Here is a 21,184-nt window from a genome sequence, read left to right as displayed (position 1 = left end):
CGTGGTCCCATGGTGTTTATACTTACGTACTATTGTTTGTACAGATGAATGTGGTACCTTCAGGCGTTTGGAAATTGCTCCCAAGGATGAACCAGACTTGTGGAGGTCTACATTTTTTTTCTGAGGTCTTGGCTGATTTCTTTTGATTTTCCCATGATGTCAGCGAAGAGGCACTGAGTTTGAAGGTAGGCCTTGAAATACATCCACAGGTACACCTCCAATTGACTCCAATGATGTCAATTAGCCTATCAGAAGCTTCTAAAGCCATGACATCATTTTCTGGAATTTTCCAAGCTGTTTAAAGGCACAGTCAACTTAGTGAATGTAAATTTCTGACCCACTGGAATTGTGATACAGTGAATTATATGTCAAATAATCTGTATGTAAAAAATTGTTGGAAAAATGACTTGTCATGCACAAAGTAGATGTCCTAACCGACTTGCCAAAACTATAGTTTGTTAACAAGAAATTTGTGGAGTGGTTGAAAAACAAGTTTTTTTATGACTCCAACCTAAGTGTATGTAAACTTCCGACTTCAACTGTGTGTATATATATATATATATACAGTGGGGAGAACAAGTATTTGATACATTGCTGATTTTGCAGGTTTTCCTACTTACAAAGCATGTAGAGGTTTGTAATTTTTATCATAGGTACACTTCAACTGTGAGAGACGGACTCTAAAACAAAAATCCAGAAAATCACATTGTATGATTTTTAAGTAATTAATTTGCATTTTATTGCATTACATAAGTATTTGATACATCAGAAAAGCAGAACTTAATATTTGGTACAGAAACCTTTGTTTGCAATTACAGAGATCATACGTTTCCTGTAGGTCTTGACCAGGTTTGCACACACTACAGCAGAGATTTTGGCCTCCTCCATACAGACCTTCTCCAGATCCTTCAGGTTTTCGGGGCTGTCGCTGGGCAATACGGACTTTCAGCTCCCTCCAAAGATTTTCTATTGGGTTCAGGTCTGGAGAATGGCTAGCCACTCCAGGACCTTGAGATGCTTCTTACGGGAGCCACTCCTTAGTTACCCTGGCTGTGTGTTTCGGGTCGTTGTCATGCTGGAAGACCCAGCCACAACCCATCTTCAATGCTCTTACTGAGGGAAGGAGGTTGTTGGCCAAGATCTCCCGATACATGGCCCCATCCATCCTCCCCTCAATACGGTGCAGTCGTCCTGTCCCCTTTGCAGAAAAGCATCCCCAAAGAATGATGTTTCCACCTCCATGCTTCACGGTTGGGATGATGTTCTTGGGGTTGTACTCATCCTTCTTCTTCCTCCAAACACGGCGAGTGGTGTTTAGACCAAAAAGCTCTATTTTTGTCTCATCAGACCACATGACCTTCTCCCATTCCTTCTCTGGATCATCCAGATGGTCATTGGCAAACTTCAGACGGGCCTGGACATGCACTGGCTTGAGCAGGGGGACCTTGCGTGCGCTGCAGGATTTTAATCCATGACGGTGTAGTATGTTACTAATGGTTTTCTTTGAGACTGTGGTCCCAGCTCTCTTCAGGTCATTGACCAGGTCCTGCCTTGTAGTTCTGGGCTGATCCCTCACCTTCCTCATGATCATTGATGCCCCACGAGGTGAGATCTTGCATGGAGCCCCAGACCGAGGGTGATTGACCGTCATCTTGAACTTCTTCCATTTTCTAATAATTGCACCAACAGTTGTTGCCTTCTCCACCAAGCTGCTTGCCCTATTGTCCTGTAGCCCATCCCAGCCTTGTGCAGGTCTATAATTTTATCCCTAATGTCCTTACACAGCTCTCTGGTCTTGGCCATTGTGGAGAGGTTGGAGTCTGTTTGATTGAGTGTGTGGACAGGTGTCTTTATACAGGTAACGAGTTCAAACAGGTGCAGTTAATACAGGTAATGAGTGGAGAACAGGAGGGCTTTTTTAAAGAAAAACTAACAGGTCTGTGAGAGCCGGAATTCTTACTGGTTGGTAGGTGATCAAATACTTATGTCATGCAATAAAATGCAAATTAATTACTTAAAAATCATACAATGTGATTTTCTGGATTTTTGTTTTAGATTCCGTCTCTCACAGTTGAAGTGTACCTATGATAAAAATTACAGACCTCTACATGCTTTGTAAGTAGGAAAACCTGCAAAATCGGCAGTGTATCAAATACTTGTTCTCCCACTGTATATATATATATACACACACACACACACACACACATACATCTCCCACACCAACCCTCAAACACACCCCTGAGCAATTCCAGACTCAGATACCACACATAGAAATACTTTTTCAGAAACCACCTCAAGAAAACACTCACCAATGAGCTTAACCAAAAAACCATCACACACAACACCCATTCTGGCTTATTCCTATGGTTTTCATGCACTCCTTCTAATCAGGGACTGATTCAGACCTGGGACACCAGGTGAGTGCAATTAACTACCAGGTAGAAACATAAAAGTGTTTCAGCCCTCCAGGACCGGAATTGAACAGCCCTGCTATAGACCTACAGTAATCCTACCTCCTATGCTATGGAAGTACTGTACATGAAGGATTCCACTTAACCCTTCATGGCCAATGGATTTGAAATGTACAGTATATATATGTGGTTGACATAGAAGGTATCATAGCTGTACAGTTAAATATGTGATTGATATAGAATCTAGATTTTAGAAGGTATCATGCCATTTTCGGTTGGATTTGAGATGTACAGTACAAGATATGATTGATCTAGAAGCTATCCTACTGTTGTTCCAGGTGGTCTACCTTACCGCCACGTTCCCTTACGTGATGCTGGCCATCCTGCTGGTACGTGGCATCACCCTGCCTGGCGCTGCCCAGGGCATCGTCTACTACCTCAATCCCAACATCACCCGCCTGGCAGACCCACAGGTACCCTCATACCCACCCTCATACCCACCCACTACCCACGCCCATACCCGCCAACATACTGGGTCTTTTTCATTAGGCACAAAACTGAAGAAAACTGACTGAAACAGGGAGAGACTACCAGGACTTGTCCAATAAGAAACGCTTACATTGTGAAACCTTTTAGAACGTTTTCCAATGTGTGCCCTAGTAAACACAACCCTGGTAACCATGCCTAATGTCTGAGAGGATACTGATTGTACTGGCTGCTTTCTAGCCAGTCCCAAGCGCCCCTCTATTGGAGTAGGTCTAGTCTGAATCAGTCTATGTAGGGTGTCCACCCACTCCCCCCCAGAGTTTCTTATGTTTTCTTATGTTATAAGTACATTTGACCAAGACAAATATGAATATTCGGCTTGGGCGACATACCATATATACCAGTGGCGGTCGGTGCCGTTTAAGATTAGGGAGGACGGTTTTGTTTTCTTTGAGCATGGCCTTATTTCTATTACAGCATATTGGATGACTGTCATTCATATTCCATTTACCCAGCTCAATGTAACATCGATAGGTTTAGGCTACTACATGATACTTGAATTTGCCCTATACCCATCATGAGGTTGCTACAACCTAGCCTACAAGTTTCTAACGTAGGTGCACAGGTCGAGAGACAAATTGGAGTAATCAAGGTGACAGACAGTGACACATTCAATACCGTCTTGCACACTCTTGCCTGCATCTAGCTGATCTGGGGTGTAATCATTTGTCGAAACAGTTGCAAAACCTTCAGTTTCGCAACTAAAACAAGAGTTTCTATTGGAAATAATTCAGCTCGGTTCGTCCCTGTTTCGTTGCATTTGCTTCCATTTAAGAAACATTTTGCAACAGAATTGGCAGAATAAATATACCCCTGATCACCCACGCGCACAGTTCACTTTCTTAGCAGCCACATACAGCATCATCACTTTCCTCATTGTATAAATCCTTCTCGCATCTATGCGCTCTCCTCCTCACCTTCTCCCTTTGTTTGTGGACTTCAGTGCACAACACAACAGCTGTCTGTGACCAAGTGAAAAAACTCTCCAAGCCAAACCTTCATACCATAACCATTAACCACAACACAGCCTACATAGTTGTCACCATATTATCTAACGTCATAGTCAACATAGCTACTAGAACTAACTCGTTAGTAAACCCACAATCCAATCCATATGTACAATCACACAATACAGTGTACAGCAAGCTGTTTAGCAGTTACACCGGCCAGCCCCCGGTGGCAATAAATTAATAAAACCAAAAGCTTACTTTCACTTGGAAGAGTTGCAGTGTTGAATAGCCTTAGCCAGCTAGCTAACATAAATAGCATTTGTCTCACTGTTTGAGTCAGGTTGTTGAGCAGGCTAAAGTAGCTGCATTAGCTGGCTAAGTAAGTGAAAGGTAAACTAAGTAGAATAAAAAAAAATACAACAAAATATAGCTAGCTCTCTCTCTCTCAGCTGCTTCTCCTTTATTTTTGAAGAAATTAATTTGTTCAAAACTGTTCAACTATTGTCATTCAGCTACTCACCACACACTGCAGTGCTAGCTAGCTGTAGTTTATGCTTTCGATACTAGATTCATTCTCTGATCCTTTGAGTGGATGGATAATATGTTTATTCATGCTGTAAGAGCTCTGATAGGTTGGAGGACGTCCTCCGAAGTCATCATAATTAGGCCTGTGGCGGTCACGAAATTTTGCCAGCCGGTGATTGTCAAGCAAATAACTGTCGGTCTCACGGTAAATGACCATTAATTAACATAAACACATTTAGCATCTCCTGGCTTCCACACATAGCCTACAAGCCACTGATGCAGATCTTTGGAACATCTACATTTTAAAAAGTCGTATTAAATCCATGTAATATAGCCTACACCTTCACAATAAATCCATTTTTTATTTTAGACAGGTCTAAAGAAACATGATATGAAGAAAATGTAGTCTATTTCAGAAGAAAATAATAGCATACTCTGAGTTGTCCTTATGTTAGGTCCTGATCTGGCTATGCCATATGGCTGTGGGCTACACTAGTTCATTTAGCAGACAAAATTTGGCTAGAATTCTGCTGCATTATTTTATATTATTTTGTAGTATGAAGAATACAATTGAACAAAGCTGAATAAAATAGAAAGGATATTTTCTCCAATCGATTTGAGGGAGTTCTGTGTTGTGCGGTTAGCAAAGAAATAGGTACTCCTATGTGCTTAATTTAGAGTTATTAATGTAACTTTAGTTGTTCTACAAACTTTGGGCTATATGTTTTGATTTTTAATACATTGTAAGGCTACATGATGCGAATCTAATGATGATTTGAAAAAGTTGCTTGAAAGGCATGAGCTTAGTTTTTTTGCAGGCAGTACACACTTCATCAGTTTCTAATTCACAATTTGACAAGCACTTGATAATGCCTTGAATTTCACAGCGGCATCCCCTTTGTGTGGCCATAATGCACCCTAAAAAAATCCACGCCTTGTGTGGCCGTTGTTCCCTTCTCCCTTTGTGCTGCGTGTCCCCGAAGGACCTCTCACTTACATGCGTGATCGGGTCTTTCTCACAGGCTACCACTTCGGGACGCAACTGCGTGCATCCTTATCCAATTCCGAGGTGCATATTGAAGATATTGGAAGAACTGTCCACATTTACTTTTCGTCAGCAAACAAGATGAGTAGGCCTAACGAACTGCAAAAGCATTAGCCTATGTCTATCTACTATCCCCCATAATACAAAAGTTGACCGATTCTATTCTGTGCGAGAAATCAATATTCCAAATATAGTCTGGGACAGTTGTGGACAGATGCGATAGATCCCAAATTAATACAACCAGTAGCATCCCACTTTTTTTTTTTACGCAATGAGGCTGACACAACAGATCAGAACGTTTAGCTTAAAATGTGATAAACTATTAGGCTATTTCTTCAAATTATAAGCGCAGCAATGCACACACGGCAGTAGGCTATAAGCGCAAATGTTCCATTAGTGGGAAAACACCATTATCAAAAGGGACTGTTAATGTGATTATGCATGTAATGCTTTTATTATGATAAATTTTTATGGTGAAAATTATCTTCCCCAAACTTTAAACTCACGTGCTGCTTATGTATGCCAGTTAGGCTTTACACCCCTTGTAAAGCGGATTAATGTGCTTAATTTCTAGAACTTATTTGGCCACTTTAGTTGTGATACAAACCTTGTCAAAACATATAAGCATATGAACATATATATGGGCTAGGCTACATGAGGTGTGTGACTATGATTAGAAAAAGTCGCCAAAAAAAGGCATTGTTTCTTACCTTACGCTGGGCATCATTCACAAGTGATAATATATAATTCACAAGTGATAGGCTAATATTGTCACCCATCAGACTATTCTTGATTTAATCTTGTCTTTACATACACTACCAGTTAAAAGTTTGGACACACCTACTCATTCAAGGGTTATTCTTTATTTTGACTATTTTTTACATTGTAGAATAATAGTGAAGACATCAAAACTATGTAATAACACATATGGAATCATGTAGTAACCAAAAAAGTGTTAAAACAAATCAAAAAATATTTGAGATTCTTCAAATAGCCACCCTTTGACTTGATGACAGCTTTGCACACTCTTGGCATACTGTGGCTATTTGGTTACTACATGATTCCATATGTGTTATTTCATAGTTTTGATGTCTTCACTATTATTCTACAATGTAGAAAATAGTCAAAATAAAGAAAAACCCTTGAATGAGTAGGTGTGTCCATACTTTTGACTGGTACTGTATATATATAGGGGTGTTACGCCACTGTTTATAACTATAAGTTAACTATATAAGATGTGCCAAATAAATTATATCCAGCTCAGGGCTCCAGCTTTGCATTTGGTTATGATAACTTGCTAGCTAAGTGTCTAGATGGCGAGATCAAGTTTCTTGGTTACAGCAGAGACAATCAATCCCCTCCTGAATCAAGATCCATGTTGCCTAAATTGTCTTTAGCGTTTATTTTATTTTTTATAGCTGCCCTTGTGTGTACTTCCGGTAATACTGTATGAAAATATGGATACCGCCTAACCCTAATGATTATTGTGGTGAGTGATTTTGAAGGAGTCAGGCGCAGGAGAGTAAATCAGAGAATAAAAGGTTTATTCCGAAAACACAGCGGTACGCAGCAAGGCGTCAAACAACTCCAGTGCGGAAATCAGACGCACTGGAAACAACAAGGCACACGGGTGAAATATCCCGCCGATACGACATACACAGAGCTCCACCGAGCTAATATAACCTTCACAATAAACAATCACACACAAAGACAAGGGGGCAGAGGGAACAGTTCTACAGGTACTGATGAGGGGATATGAACCAGGTGTGTGTAATAAACAAGACAAAAAAAATAGAATGATGAGATGAGGAGCGGCAGTGGCTAGAAGGCCGATGACGACGAACGACGAAGCCTGCCCGAACAAGGAGAGGAGGCAATTATTCATGTTCTGAATCGTTCAGTAGGGTCTTTCTCTGACGTTTCATTAACAGTACATCCAAAAAGTTGGATTTCGTAACCTAGTACAGTTGAAGTCGGAAGTGTTCATACACTTAGGTTGGAGTCATTAAAACTCATTTTTCAACCACTCCACACATTTCTTGTTAACAAACTATAGTTTTGGCAAGTCGGTTAGGACATCTACTTTGTGCATGACACAAGTCATTTTTGCAACAATTGTTTACAGACAGATTATTTCACTAATAATTCACTGTATCACAATTCCAGTGGGTCAGAAGTTTACACACACTAAGTTGACTGTGCCTTTCAACAGCTTGGAAAATTCCAGAAAATGATGTCATGGCTTTAGAAGCTTCTGGTAGGCTAATTGACATCATTGGAGTCAATTGGAGGTTTACCTTTGGATGTATTTCAAGGCCTACCTTCAAACTCAGTGCCTCTTTGCTTGACATCATGGGATAATCAAAATAAATCAGCCAAGACCTCAGAAAAAAATGGTAGACCTCCACAAGTCTGGTTCATCCTTGGGAGCAATTTCTAAACGCCTGAAGGTACCACGTTCATCTGTACAAACAATAGTACGCAAGTATAAACACCATGGGACCACGCAGCCGTCATACCACTCAGAAAGTATATATATACACAGTAAAACGAGTCCTATATAGACATAACCTGAAAGGCCGCTCAGCAAGGAAGAAGCCACTGCTCCAAAACCGCCATAAAAAAGCCAGACTACGGTTTGCAACTGCACATGGGGACAAAGATCTTACTTTTTGGAGAAATGTCCTCTGGTCTGATGAAACAAAAATAGAGAAAAAAGCAACATCTCAAGACATCACTCTCTTTTTGTCTTGCTCCCTCCTTCTTTCTCTCTCTCGCTCTCTCTCTACTTTTACCCTTTCTCTTTCCCTAATTTTTTTCTCTCCATCTTTCCTTCCTTCCTTCCATCCATCTCTATCTATCTGTCCATCTCTGTTTAGGTATGGATGGATGCGGGGACTCAGATCTTCTTCTCTTATGGCATCTGTCTGGGGAGCCTTACCGCCCTGGGCAGCTACAACAAATACAACAACGACTGCTATAAGTGAGCCTCATACACGCACACACACACAGTAGATGATACAACAAACCAAATTCACAAAGTGGTACTAATTTCATCAATTTAGCTCACCAAGACAAATAAAGCAAATTAATAATTTAACCTTTCAATTTTCATCTCATGACTTGGCAAAATTAACCGTAGAACTTGAAGTTGATGAACATTTGCTTTTGAAGGGACTCCCTGGCTTTGTTCCAAATGGCACCCTATTTACTATGTAGTGCACTACTTATGACCCAGTAATAGGGAGACATTTAGGAGGCAGACCCCGACTCCCAGTCCCCCAGTCCCCAGATGTTTTACATAAAGAATGCCTGGAATGACAGGGAAAACACAGAGACCGTACCCCAACTAGAACAAAATCCCACACTGCCTGTTTCCCACACTGACACACAGGTCTTGGCAATTACAAACCCAGGGTCGTGTTCATTAGGGAACATAATGGAAAATGTTTTAAAGCATTTTGTTTTATTGATTAATTCTTCTTTTTTATAGATAGTTTGAAGTCAGTGATTGATTGAGATTGTCTGTTACCTATATTTACTCAGTGATTGATTGTGATTGTCTGTGTTGTTTGCCAGGGACTGTTATTCCCTGTGCCTGCTGAACAGTGCCACCAGCTTCCTGGCAGGCTTTGCCATCTTCTCTGTGCTGGGCTTCATGGCTCAGGAGCAGGGCGTGGACATCGCAGATGTGGCCCAGTCAGGTACATTACAGTTTTCTATGCCAATATACAGTACCAGTCAAAAGTTTGGACACACCTACTCATTCCAGGGATTTTCTTTATTTTTACAATTTTCTACATTGTAGAATAATAGTAAAGACATCAAACTATGAAATAACACATGGAATCATGTAGTAACCAAAAAAGTGTTAAACAAAATATATTTTATATTTGAGATTCTTCAAAGTAGCCACCCTTTGCCTTGATGACAGCTTTGCACACTCTCGGCATTCTCTCAACCAGCTTCATGAGGTAGTCACCTGGAATGCATTTCAATTAACAGGTGTGCCTTGTTAAAAGTTAATTTGTGGAATGTATTTCCTTCTTAATGCATTTGAGCCAATCAGTTGTGTTGTGACAAGGTAGGGGTGGTATACAGAAGATAGCCCTACTTGGTAAAAGACCAAGTCCATATTATGACAAGAACAGCTCAAATAAGCAAAGAGAAATGAAAGTCCATTATTACTTTAAGACATGAAGGTCAGTCAATCAGGAAAATTTAAAGAACTTTGAAAGTTTCTGCAAGTGCAGTCACAAAAACCATCAAGCGCTATGATGAAACTGGCTCTCATGAGGACCACCACAGGAAAGGAACACCCAGAGTTACCTCTGCTGCAGAGGATACGTTCATTAGAGTTAACTGCACCTCAGATTGCAGCCCAAATAAATGCTTCACAGAGTTCAAGTAAGAGACACATCTCAACATCAACTGTTCACAGGAGACTGCGTGAATCAGGCCTTCATGGTCGAATTGCTGCAAAGAAACCACTACTAAAGGACACCAATAAGAAGAAGAGACTTTCTTGGGCCAAGAAACACGAGCAATGGACATTAGACTGGTGGAAATCTGTCCTTTGGTCTGATGAGTCCAAATTTGAGATGTTTATTTCCAACCGACGTGTCTTTGTGAGACGCAGAGTAGGTGAACGGATGATCTCCACATGTGTGTGTCCCACCATGAGCAAGGCACTTAACCCTAATTGCTCCTGTAAGTCGCTCTGGATAAGAGCGTCTGCTAAATGACTAAAATGTAATGTAAATGTATGAAGCATGGAGGAGGTGTGATGGTGTGATGGTGTGGGGGTTTGTAACAAGGCACTTAAGTAATACTGCAAAAGATGTGACAAAGAAATTAACTTTTTGTCCTGAATACAAAGCGTTATGTTTGGGGCAAATCCAACACAACACATCACTGAGTACCACTCTTCATATTTTCAAGCATGGTGGTGGCTGCAACATGTTATGGGTATGCATGTTATGGGCGAGGATTAAGGAGTTTTTTAGGATAAAAATTAATGGAGTACAGCTAATCGCAGGCAAAGTCCTATAGGAAAACCTGGTTCAGTCTGCTTCCAACAGACACTGGGAGATGAATTCACCTTTCAGCAGGACAATAACCTAAATCACAAGACCAAATCTACACTGGAGTTGCTAACCAAGACGACATTGAATGTTCCTGAGTGGCCGAGTTACAGTTTTGACTTAAATTGGCTTGAAAGTCTATTGCAAGACTTGAAAGTGGCTGTCTAGCAATGATCAACAACCAACTTGACAGAGCTTGAAGAATTTAAAATAGAATAATGGGCAAATATTGTACAATCCAGGTGTGCAAAACTCTTAGAGACTTACCCCAAAAGGCTCACAACTGTAATCAGTGCCAAAGGTGTTTCTATCATTCGCAGAGTACGACCCTGCCTTACACAGGAAGCAGCACAGGTCCTAATCCAGGCACTTGTCATCTCCCGTCTGGATTACTGCAACTCGCTGTTGGCTGGGCTCCCTGCCTGTGCCATTAAACCCCTACAACTCATCCAGAACGCCGCAGCCCGTCTGGTATTCAACCTTCCTAAGTTCTCTCACGTCACCCCGCTCCTCCGCACACTCCACTGGCTTCCAGTTGAAGCTCGCATCTGCTACAAGACCATGGTGCTTGCCTACGGAGCTGTGAGGCGAACGGCACCTCCGTACCTTCAGGCTCTGATCAGTCCCTACACCCAAACGAGGGCATTGCGTTCATCCACCTCTGGCCTGCTGGCCCCCCTACCTCTGCGGAAGCACAGTTCCTGCTCAGCCCAGTCAAAACTGTTCGCTGCTCTGGCACCCCAATGGTGGAACAAGCTCCCTCACGACGCCAGGACAGCGGAGTCACTCACCACCTTCCGGAGACACTTGAAACCCCACCTCTTTAAGGAATACCTGGGATAGGATAAAGTAATCCTTCTACCCACCCTTACCCCACCCAAAAAATAAAAAATAAATGTAAAAAATATAAAAAATATTGTAAAGTGGTTGTCCCACTGGCTATCATAAGGTGAATGCACCAATGTGTAAGTTGCTCTGGATAAGAGCGTCTGCTAAATGACGAAAATGTAAATGTAAATGTAACATGTATTGGCATAGGGGGTTGAATACTTAAATAATCAAGATATATTAGTGTTTAATAAATGTTTTTTTTTATTCTTCCACTTTGACATTACAGAGTATTTTTGTGACAGAAAAGTACAATTAAATCCATTTTAATCCCACTTTGTAACAGAACAAAATGTGGAAAAAGTCAAGGGGTGTGAATACTTTCTAAAGGCACTGAATGTGTCTGACTGTGTTGTATGGCTGTGCTTGTCTGACTGTATGTCTGACTGTGTATGGCTGTGTGTGTCTGACTGTGTGTGTTTCTCTCCAGGCCCTGGGCTGGCCTTCATCGCGTACCCTCGGGCTGTAGCCATGATGCCTCTCCCTCAGCTGTGGGCTGTGTGCTTCTTCCTCATGATCATCATGCTGGGGCTGGACACACAGGTGTGTGTGTGCACGCACACACACACTCACACACAAACACACAGGGTCTCTTCCACTCATGCATCCAGTATATAACAAATAATTACAATGTAACAAGCATCAGTATCGACATGCACACGCAGACACACACACAGTATGCAACAGACAAGCATTGCAATGTAACAACCATCTTACACATACCAACCTACCTCGTTCCCCTCCCCCTTCCACCCCCTGTCCAGTTTGTGAGCCTGGAGGCCCTTATGACCTCTGTGACTGACCTCTACCCTACGGTGATCCGGCTGGGTTATCGACGTGAGCTGCTGCTGCTGATGGTGTGTGTCGTCTGCTTCCTGGTTGGCCTGGTCATGGTCACCCCGGTGAGTCTGGTTGGATGGATGAATGGGTGGATGGATGAATGGGTGGGTGGGTGGATGATTGCCTGGCTACCCAGACTCCTTGCTCCGGCCAAACGCTACGCCATGCCCATTGACATTAGTTTCTTCTCTGGAAGTCTGAATCTGAGTACCTCCCCGACCATTCACCGAATGCGAACACATTCAGGGCTGTCTGATTGGTCCAGAAACCAATGGGTTGGGCCAGAGCAAGAGCACACATGGGTAAAGCGGCGGTTAGAAAATGTGTCTTTGGCTTTGATACTCTGATTGGTTAGAGACGATCCAATCGCTGATTACTTTGTAATTGTACAATGCCCCTTGTGTCCCTCCTCACCATAAACAACTTCAATGATGGCAGTCCCAGACTAAAGTATGTAGCGAACGACAGAGCAGCAGAAGAACTTAGTGTGAGTCGTCAGTCTAGGTGGATGGATGGTTGTCTGTTTTACTGGACACATGACTGGCTGGCTAGCTTGGGGGGCTGTCTACATGACTAGCTACATGGCTAGCTGGGTGGCTGGCTGACTGGCTGGCTGGCTGGCTGGCTAGCTGTCTGTCTGTCTGTCTGTCTGTCTGTCTGTCTGTCTGCTTGCCTGTCTGTCTATCTGTCTACATCAGTGTTTCCCAACCTTGGTCTCGAGTACCCCCAACAGTACACATTTTAGTTGTAGCGCTGGACAAACACACCTCATTCAACTCATTGAGGCTTATCCAGGGCTACAATGAAAATGTGTACAGTTGGGTACTCTAGACCAGGGTTGGGAAACACTGGTCTACATGATTGGTTGTCTGTTTGTCTGTCTGTCTATTTGAACTAATGTCCAACTAGTTGACATATTCACATACCGCTAGACACTCTGTTACAATTAGTACATTATCCAAATGTATTCTCCCAATTAAATAATATCCCTCTATCTTTTAATTGTATAGATCTATGACGTGGTGATAAATCTGTGACGTAATGTTCTCTCACTCTCTTTGGATAGGGTGGTCTCTATGTGTTCCAGATCTATGACCACTACTCCTGCAGTGGGGCCAGTCTGCTGCTCCTGTCCATCTTCCAGTCAGTGGCTGTGGGCTGGGTTTACGGTGAGTCCAGAGGTTGTGCACAATAAATACCTTATCACAACCTTAACACAACATCATTCACCCTAATGTACACTTAACATTGAACACACCCTCTGATGGGTGCCTCGAAACACAGTAATTTCTTTCTTTCTTACTTTTATCTATATATCTCTCTATGGCTGTCTCTCTCAATTGTGCAATTACACACAAAGTGAGCCGCCGGTGGTGTTGTTTAACTATGCACAAATCTTGTACGTCCTCTCCCCTTACCTTCCATATTTCTATTCAGGTCAACAGTATATGAATCTGGAGTAGTCTATTGTGAGCTGCAGACATTCAGTGTGATCTGGAGTGTAGTGGAGACAGAGCCAGCGCCAGCCCTATTAATTAGTCACTGTCTCCCCAGCCCCTAAATCTTCCCGCTGAACGTGTCGCCACACAGTCTCAGCCATGGGGCCCTGGGAAGCCCACAGTAGCTGCCTCAGATACTAACACACAAAAACATTAGACAAAGAAAAGCTCAGGCATGAATCTCCCTTAGATGCTAACGCTAAGTCGCTAACACAGAAAAACTCAGGTGACAGAAAAACCTGAGCATCAATCTGCCTCGAACGCTAACATACTAACGTTCTAACGCTAACATCCCAAAAACTCCAGACACACAGAAAAGCCTGTGCATAGATCTGCCTCAAATGCTAACACTAATGCTAACACTAAGTCTCTAACATAGACAAGCCAGGGTGTAAATCTGCAGATAGTCTACAGTGGAGCTGTAGAGGGATTTTGGGTGTTCTACTTTAATTTGTTTCCATGTAAGTTGAGAGTGTAAGAGGCAATTGTTGTTTTACGATAAGGGCCAGAGCCAGGAGGTAGAGACACAGGGGCTGTAGATAGGAATGATGATGGGGACTGGCGCAGTCTGTGTGAGGTGGGAACCTGTCTGCTCTGGTGGATTCCTAAGCAGTGGGAACTGTGTGTGTGTGTGTGTGTGTGTGTGTGTGTGTGTGTGTGTGTGTGTGTGTGTGTGTGTGTGTGTGTGTGTGTGTGTGTTTGTGTGTGTGTGCGTTTAGCGTCAAACATGCGTGCCTACAGTGCATTCGGAAAGTATTCAGACCCCTTCACTTTTTCCACATTTTGTTATTTAACAGCCTTATTCTAAAATGGATAAAATTGTGTTTTTCCCTCATCAATCTACACACAATACCCCATAATGACGACGCAAAAACTGGTTTTTATAGAATTTTGCTAATGTATAAAAAATAAAAAAAACAGAAAGATGACATTTACATAAGTATTCAGACCCTTTACTCAGTACTTTGTTGAAGCACCTTTGGCAGCGATTACATTCTTGCTACAAGCTTGGCACACCTTTATTTGGGGAGTTTCTCCCATTCTTCTCTGCATATCCTCTCAAGCTCTGTCAGGTTGGATGGAGAGCGTCGCTGCACAGCTATTTTCAGGTCTCTCCAGAGATGTTCGATCAGGTTCAAGTCCAGGCTCTGGCTGGGCCACTCAAGGACATTCAAAGACTTGTCCCGAAGCTACTCCTGAGTTGTCTTGGCTGTGTGCTTAGGGTCGTTGTCCTGTTGTAAGGTGAACCTTCGCCCAAGTCTGAGGTCCTGAGTATTCTGGAGCAGGTTTTCATCAAGGACCTCTCTGTACTTTGCTCCATCTTTGCCTCGATCCTGACTAGTCTCCCAGTCCCTGCCGCTGAAAAACATCCCCACAGCATGATTCTGCCACCACCATGCTTCACCATAGGGATAGTGCCAGGTTTCCTCCAGACGTGATGCTTGGCATTCAGGCCAAAGTGTTCAATCTTGGTTTCATCAGACCAGAGAATCTTGTTTCTCATGGTCTGAGAGTCCTTTAGATGCCTTTTGGCAAACTCCAAGTGAGCTGTCATGTGCCTTTTACTGAGGAGTGGCTTCCGTCTGGCCAGTCTACCATAAAGGCCTGATTGGTGGAGTGCTGCAAAGATGGTTGTCCTTCTGGAAGGTTCTCCCATCTCCACAGACAAACTCTGGAGCTCTGTCAGAGTGACTATCGGGTTCTTGGTCACCTCCCTGACCAAGGCCCTTCTCCCCCCGATTGCTCAGTTTGGCCGGGCAGCCAGCTCTAGGAAGAGTCTTGGTGGTTCCAAACTTCTTCCATTTAAGAATGATGAAGGCCACTGTTCTTGGGGACCTTCAATGCTGCAGAAATTTTTGGTACCCTTCCCCAGATCTGTGCCTCGACACAATCATGTCTCGGAGCTCTACGGACAATTCCTTCGACCTCATGGCTTGGTTTTTGCTCTGACATGAACTGTCAACTGTGGGACCTTATATAGACAGGTGTGTGCCGTTCCAAATCATGTCCAATCAATTGAATTTACCACAGGTGGACTCCAATCAAGTTGTAGAAACATCTCAAGGATGATCAATGGAAACAGGATGCACCTGAGCTCAATTTCGAGTCTCATAGCGAAGGGTCTGAATACTTATGTAAATGTGCAAAAATCTCTAAAACCCTGTTATCCCTTTTTTCATTATGAGGTATTGATGAGGAAAAAAGTTAATTTAATCCATTTTAGAATAAGGCTGTAACGTAACAAAATGTGGAAAAAGGGAAGGGGTCTGAATACTTACCGAATGCACTGTATATAGGCCCAGGGAGAGTTGAGGTAGGCATGCTTTACATCCCTGTGGAGAGCTGTGAAATTGGGTTTGACCAAGGTCGTTTAGACTGCGGTCAGGTCTCCAGTGGGTCCTCTATGGTCGTTACGACCGTGGGATTTAAAGGTGGTCTATTTAGGACCTTAGACAATATCCTGTTCTACGGTTCTACGGTCTTATATGGGTTTGTGCTCTGATTTAAGTGGTTTGGCGTCTCTAGGACCATTTTCTAGCTTTCAATTACTGGTCTTCAAGATTGTGCCTGGACTTCAGACTGACCTTGTATGGTCCTTTCAATTCAGAACCATGGTTCAACCATTGTTGTGGTCAGAACCAGGCCTTGACCACAGAACCACGTAATAACCCTCGCCCTGTTCCTTAGGGCCTGACAGGTTCAATGACAACATTAAGCACATGATTGGCTACAGCCCGCTGCCCTTCTTCAAGCTGTGCTGGCGCTACCTGACACCAGCCATGTGCACGGTGAGTGACCTTTAACCCTTGACCCCTGTGTGTGGGAGGAGTCCTGTGAACTTCACATATCCCAATTGTGTCTGTCATTGGATATCTGTGTATACATGTGAGCAATTGTGTGAATTATTTGGTTACCTTTTTTGCAGAATCTAGTTGTTGTGACTTTTCTCTATACATTTCTTACCCTATAAATGGATCAATTTTGAATCAGACTGATACACTGGTCCAAGATGAATCCATTAGGTCATATTCAGACAAGCAATGTGTGTGTGCAACTCTCTTTCTCTGTCTCTCTCTCCAGGCAACGTTTGTGTTCTCCTTGGTGTGCTGGTCCCCTCTGTCCCTGGGGAAGGGCGTAGCAGCCCCGGGGTGGGCCACAGCCCTAGGCTGGCTACTCACCCTCTCCTCTGTTTCCCCTGCGCCCATCTGTGCGCTCTACGCGACTGGCCACCACCCCGGCAGCCTAACACAGGTCAGTCACACAGTGACATTTTTTACACCAACAACCAACTACTACACTTGGCCTTACCATAACCCTGACTCTCACATTAACTGTTACTCTTGCCCCTACCGTCCAACACTGCACTATGTGGACTGACTCTACACTTACTTACCTCCATCTCCCCTGTGACTTACCCTATGATTATACAAGACATTAGTTAGTGTGCCTTGAAAATAACTTGTACCTTCCCATCATGCTATAGTGACTAGGTTGGCCAGTAAGTCAGTGCAGAAGACTGTACTAAGCATATAAGACATACTGTACAGTGCATTAAGGCATATGTTGTGTGTGACTAACAACCCGTCCATCTCTCCTGTTGCCTGTAGCGTTTCCGCCGGCTGTGTCGTCCTGCCCCCAACTCCAATTTGGCCCTGGACCACCGGACCACCTCTCTCACCTTTGACACCTGTCTGGCTCTCACCGCCCGAGAAACCCAAGGAGCCAATCGCAGACGTGATCTAGGAACGACCTCCCTGGGTTTAGCCAATGATACGGTCTCACGGTTTCTGCGCACCAATGGGACAGATCGGAATCGGGGATCAAGGGATGTTTCTATGGAGATGGGAAGGCCTCTGCCCCTCTGTTGTGTCCTCACAGATAAATGGAGACAGGATGGTGGTTGAAACTGTGATGGAATCCAGTTGTATGCTATTGGGCCTGGGATACGTGGACTTGGCTTAGTGACATGCCCCTGACTGTGTGTGTTTTTGTGAATGAAGGAGAAGGGGAGGGGGGAAAGAGAGGGAAAGGGAGGGAGGGATAAAAGCCAGTCCCAAATCGCTCCCTATTCCCTCCACCTTGGCCCTAACCCCTCATCTGAAGGTTCTGGATAGGTGTAAGCAGTGTAGTAATAAAGCTTCCGCCATATTGCTTCCACCTTACACATCTGCAAACGTTGGGGCCAATGGGAAGGTTAGGGATCGAATTGTGACCGGCTGACTGTGTAGAGAAGGGATGGGAGTGAGGGAGGAGTAGAGCGAGACAAACACTTTTATATTTATATGTGATCATGGGACTGACATTAATGAGCTGCTGTGTGACACAGATCATTACCTCATCATAATTTCAGTCAGACTAGCCAATGGTTTCTGACTGGACTATTTAGATCAGACTGATTGGGTCTGAAATGGCACCCTATTCCCTATATAGTGCACTACTACTTTTAACCAGGGCCCATAGGGCTGAAACTGTTTACAGAAAATGAGAAATCTCCTCTGGATTGGAAGTAGTGAAAATAAATAAAAATATCATACCGTAAAGGATATTTTCTCCTTTTTGCTATTTATTGTGTTGAACAATGAAATAATGAAACAAGTAAAATGAATGCAATAGTACCATGTTGAAAACATAAGTAATAATCAGAGACATATTATACACTGAGTGTACGAAACATTAGGAACACCTGCTCTTTCCATGACATAGACTGACCAGGTGAATCCAGGTGAAAGCTATGCTCCATTATTGATGTAACTTGTTTAATCCACTTAAATCAGTGTAGATGAAGGGAGGAGACAGGTTAAAGAAGGATTTTTAAGCCTTGAGACAATTGAGACATGGATTGGGTATTTGTGCCATTCAGAGGGTGAAAGGGCAAGACACAATATTTAAGTGCCTTTGAACGGGGTATGGTAGTAGGTGCCAGACGCACCGGTTTGAGTGTTTCAAGAACTGCAACGCTTCTGGGTTTTTCACGCTCAACAGTTTCCCGTGTGTATCAAGAATGGTCCACCACCCAAAGCACATCCAGCCAACTTGACACAACCGTGGGAAGCATTGGAGTCAACATGGGCCAGCATCCATGTGGAATGCTTTCGACCCCTTGTAGAGTCCATGCCCCGACTAATTGAGGCAAAAGGGGGTACAACTCAATATTAGGAAGGTGTTTTGTACACTCAGTGTATAGTAGGAACTCCGACATACGAACATGTCTGGAATGGAGGTTGTTCGGAACACTGAAATGTCCGTAACTTTGAAATTCACTTACAAAACGCATTATAGAATATATTGATTTTATATATTTTTATAGAAAATATTTGTTCCAGAAAATATATATATATATTTTTTTTTTACATGTGTTTTCTAATCATTTATCCAGATACTGTAATATCTGATGTGTTTTTTAGACCATGTAAGCAACATTTACGTTTTACAGAAGTTCCCAGTTTCATATTGCCTGTTTGGTTGATTGGTCTATCTGTAATTCCGAGGCTCGTATCTTTGAAGTTCTACTGTATATAATCTAATTGCATAATGTAAGAGCTTCACAATCATGTGAAAAGCGCTGGGACTATTACTTGTTCTACAGTATGTGACAACTGTGACTAATCATGATCCAATGTGTTCTATTTTACTTCTCAAAGCTGCTGGAAACGTACACTGTCATCTCGGTTTACAAATTGTGAGCCATGGATATGGCTCTTTTATTTCATTAAGATGTTTCTTTGTTTACTTTCTCATTGAAATCATGATTTTTTTTTAAACATGCTTGTGTTGTATTAAACGAGTGTGTGCATACATATGTGTTTGTGTGTGTGACTGCCTGTGTGTGTGTACAGAAGGCTGTGTTCCTCCACAGAGTATCAAGTTTTAATGTCACACGCACAAGTACAGTGAAATGCCTTTCTTGCTAGCTCTAAACCCAACAATGCAGTAATCAATAACAATGTAATACTAAAAATAACATAAGGTAGAACAAAAACACACAATAAATAGAAATAAGAAGAACATGAGAAAGTGAGTAAGCATACTATATACAGGGTCAGTCAGTTCCAGTACCATATTTACAATGTGCAGGGATAATGGAGTGTTAGATATGTATAGGTCAAGGGTGGCTAGGCATCAGGATATATGATAAACAGAGTAGCGGCAGAGTATATGATGATTGTATGTGAGTGGGGTGTGTGTGACCATATTATGTGTGTGTGAGCAAATGATGAAGTGAGTGTTACGTGTGTGTGTTGGAGTGTCAGTGTGCGTGAGTGTGAAGGGCCCTGTGAGTGTGCAAAAAAGGGTCAACTCAGTGTGTATAGTCATTTTGTTAGCTATTTAGCAGTGTCATGGCTTGGAGATAGAAGCTGTTCAGGAGACTGTTGGTGTTAGACTTGATGCACCGGTTCCACTTGCCGTGCGGAAGCAGAGAGAACTGTCTATGGCTTGGGTGGATGGAATCTTTAACGATTTTCAGGGCCTGCCTTTCACCACCTGATATAGAGGTCCTGGATGGCAGGGAGCAAGGGCCCCAGTGAGTCCTATTTCACTGGCGTAGGTACGTTACCTCTGTGACCTAGGTCCTAGGGGACATCCTGTACTTGTCACCTACCCCCCCTGGCTGCCACAGCAACAGATGACAGAAGAGAGAGCGCCTCTGAACAGGCACACCACACTTCAGAGCGAGAGAGTGAGAGATAGTCAGGGAGAGAGAGAGAGCGCGATGAAGAGATGGATGGGCTCCTTTAGAAAGGATCAAAGCCAACTTGTCATCTATCACTCGAGAACAAATGTTGTGATTCTCATTATTATGCCAACGTTCTTTATCTGATTTATTTTTATCCCAGCGGGCATTAGTAGTCTATTATGCATGAGAGAGGGAGAGCGTGTGTGAGGAAAAGAGAGTGTGTGCAGCCCTAATGGCGCCCTATTCCTTACATAGTGTGCTAAGTAGTGCACTATATAGGGAATAGGGTGACATTTGGGACACAGACAGAAAGTCATCGAGATGAAGAGCTGTGCCCGGGGAATTCTGGAACCATCCACCATCACTTAGCCAGTTGGTTATGTAAAAGAGTCCGGTGTCAATTAGCTGTATTGGATTCCCCCACAGCAGGCGACCATAGAACTGGGTTGTCCCTGCTCCACACGTGTCTATGCACGCGTGGTAATGCACATGTTGTTTTAGTGGTGAGTATTTTAGATACTCTGGGACTCCTGTGCACAACGTGCAATCTATCACTATTTCACTGGGCCATTGAACTGTATATGGTACTAGTGTGTGTGTGTGTGTGTGTGTGTGTGTGGGAGATGAGGGGGTGGTTAGTTCCATATGATTCCCTGGCATACATCTTCTGTTTGAGCTGATCACGATTAGAAATGATCCAGTGTGTGTGTGTGAGATAGA

The 21,184-nt window shown here is 43.1% G+C and overlaps 1 pseudogene; it reads left to right on the top strand.

The window, feature by feature from the left end:
* Positions 1–21,184, top strand: part of LOC123488403 — a 43,359-nt pseudogene that overhangs the window by 18,342 nt on the left and 3,833 nt on the right.

Source organism: Coregonus clupeaformis, unplaced genomic scaffold (assembly GCF_020615455.1).
Source record: "Coregonus clupeaformis isolate EN_2021a unplaced genomic scaffold, ASM2061545v1 scaf2268, whole genome shotgun sequence".
Classification (NCBI taxonomy): Eukaryota; Metazoa; Chordata; class Actinopteri; order Salmoniformes; family Salmonidae; genus Coregonus; species Coregonus clupeaformis.
The sequence above is the reverse complement of the archived record's forward strand: the minus strand, read 5'-3'. Positions and strand labels throughout refer to the sequence as shown.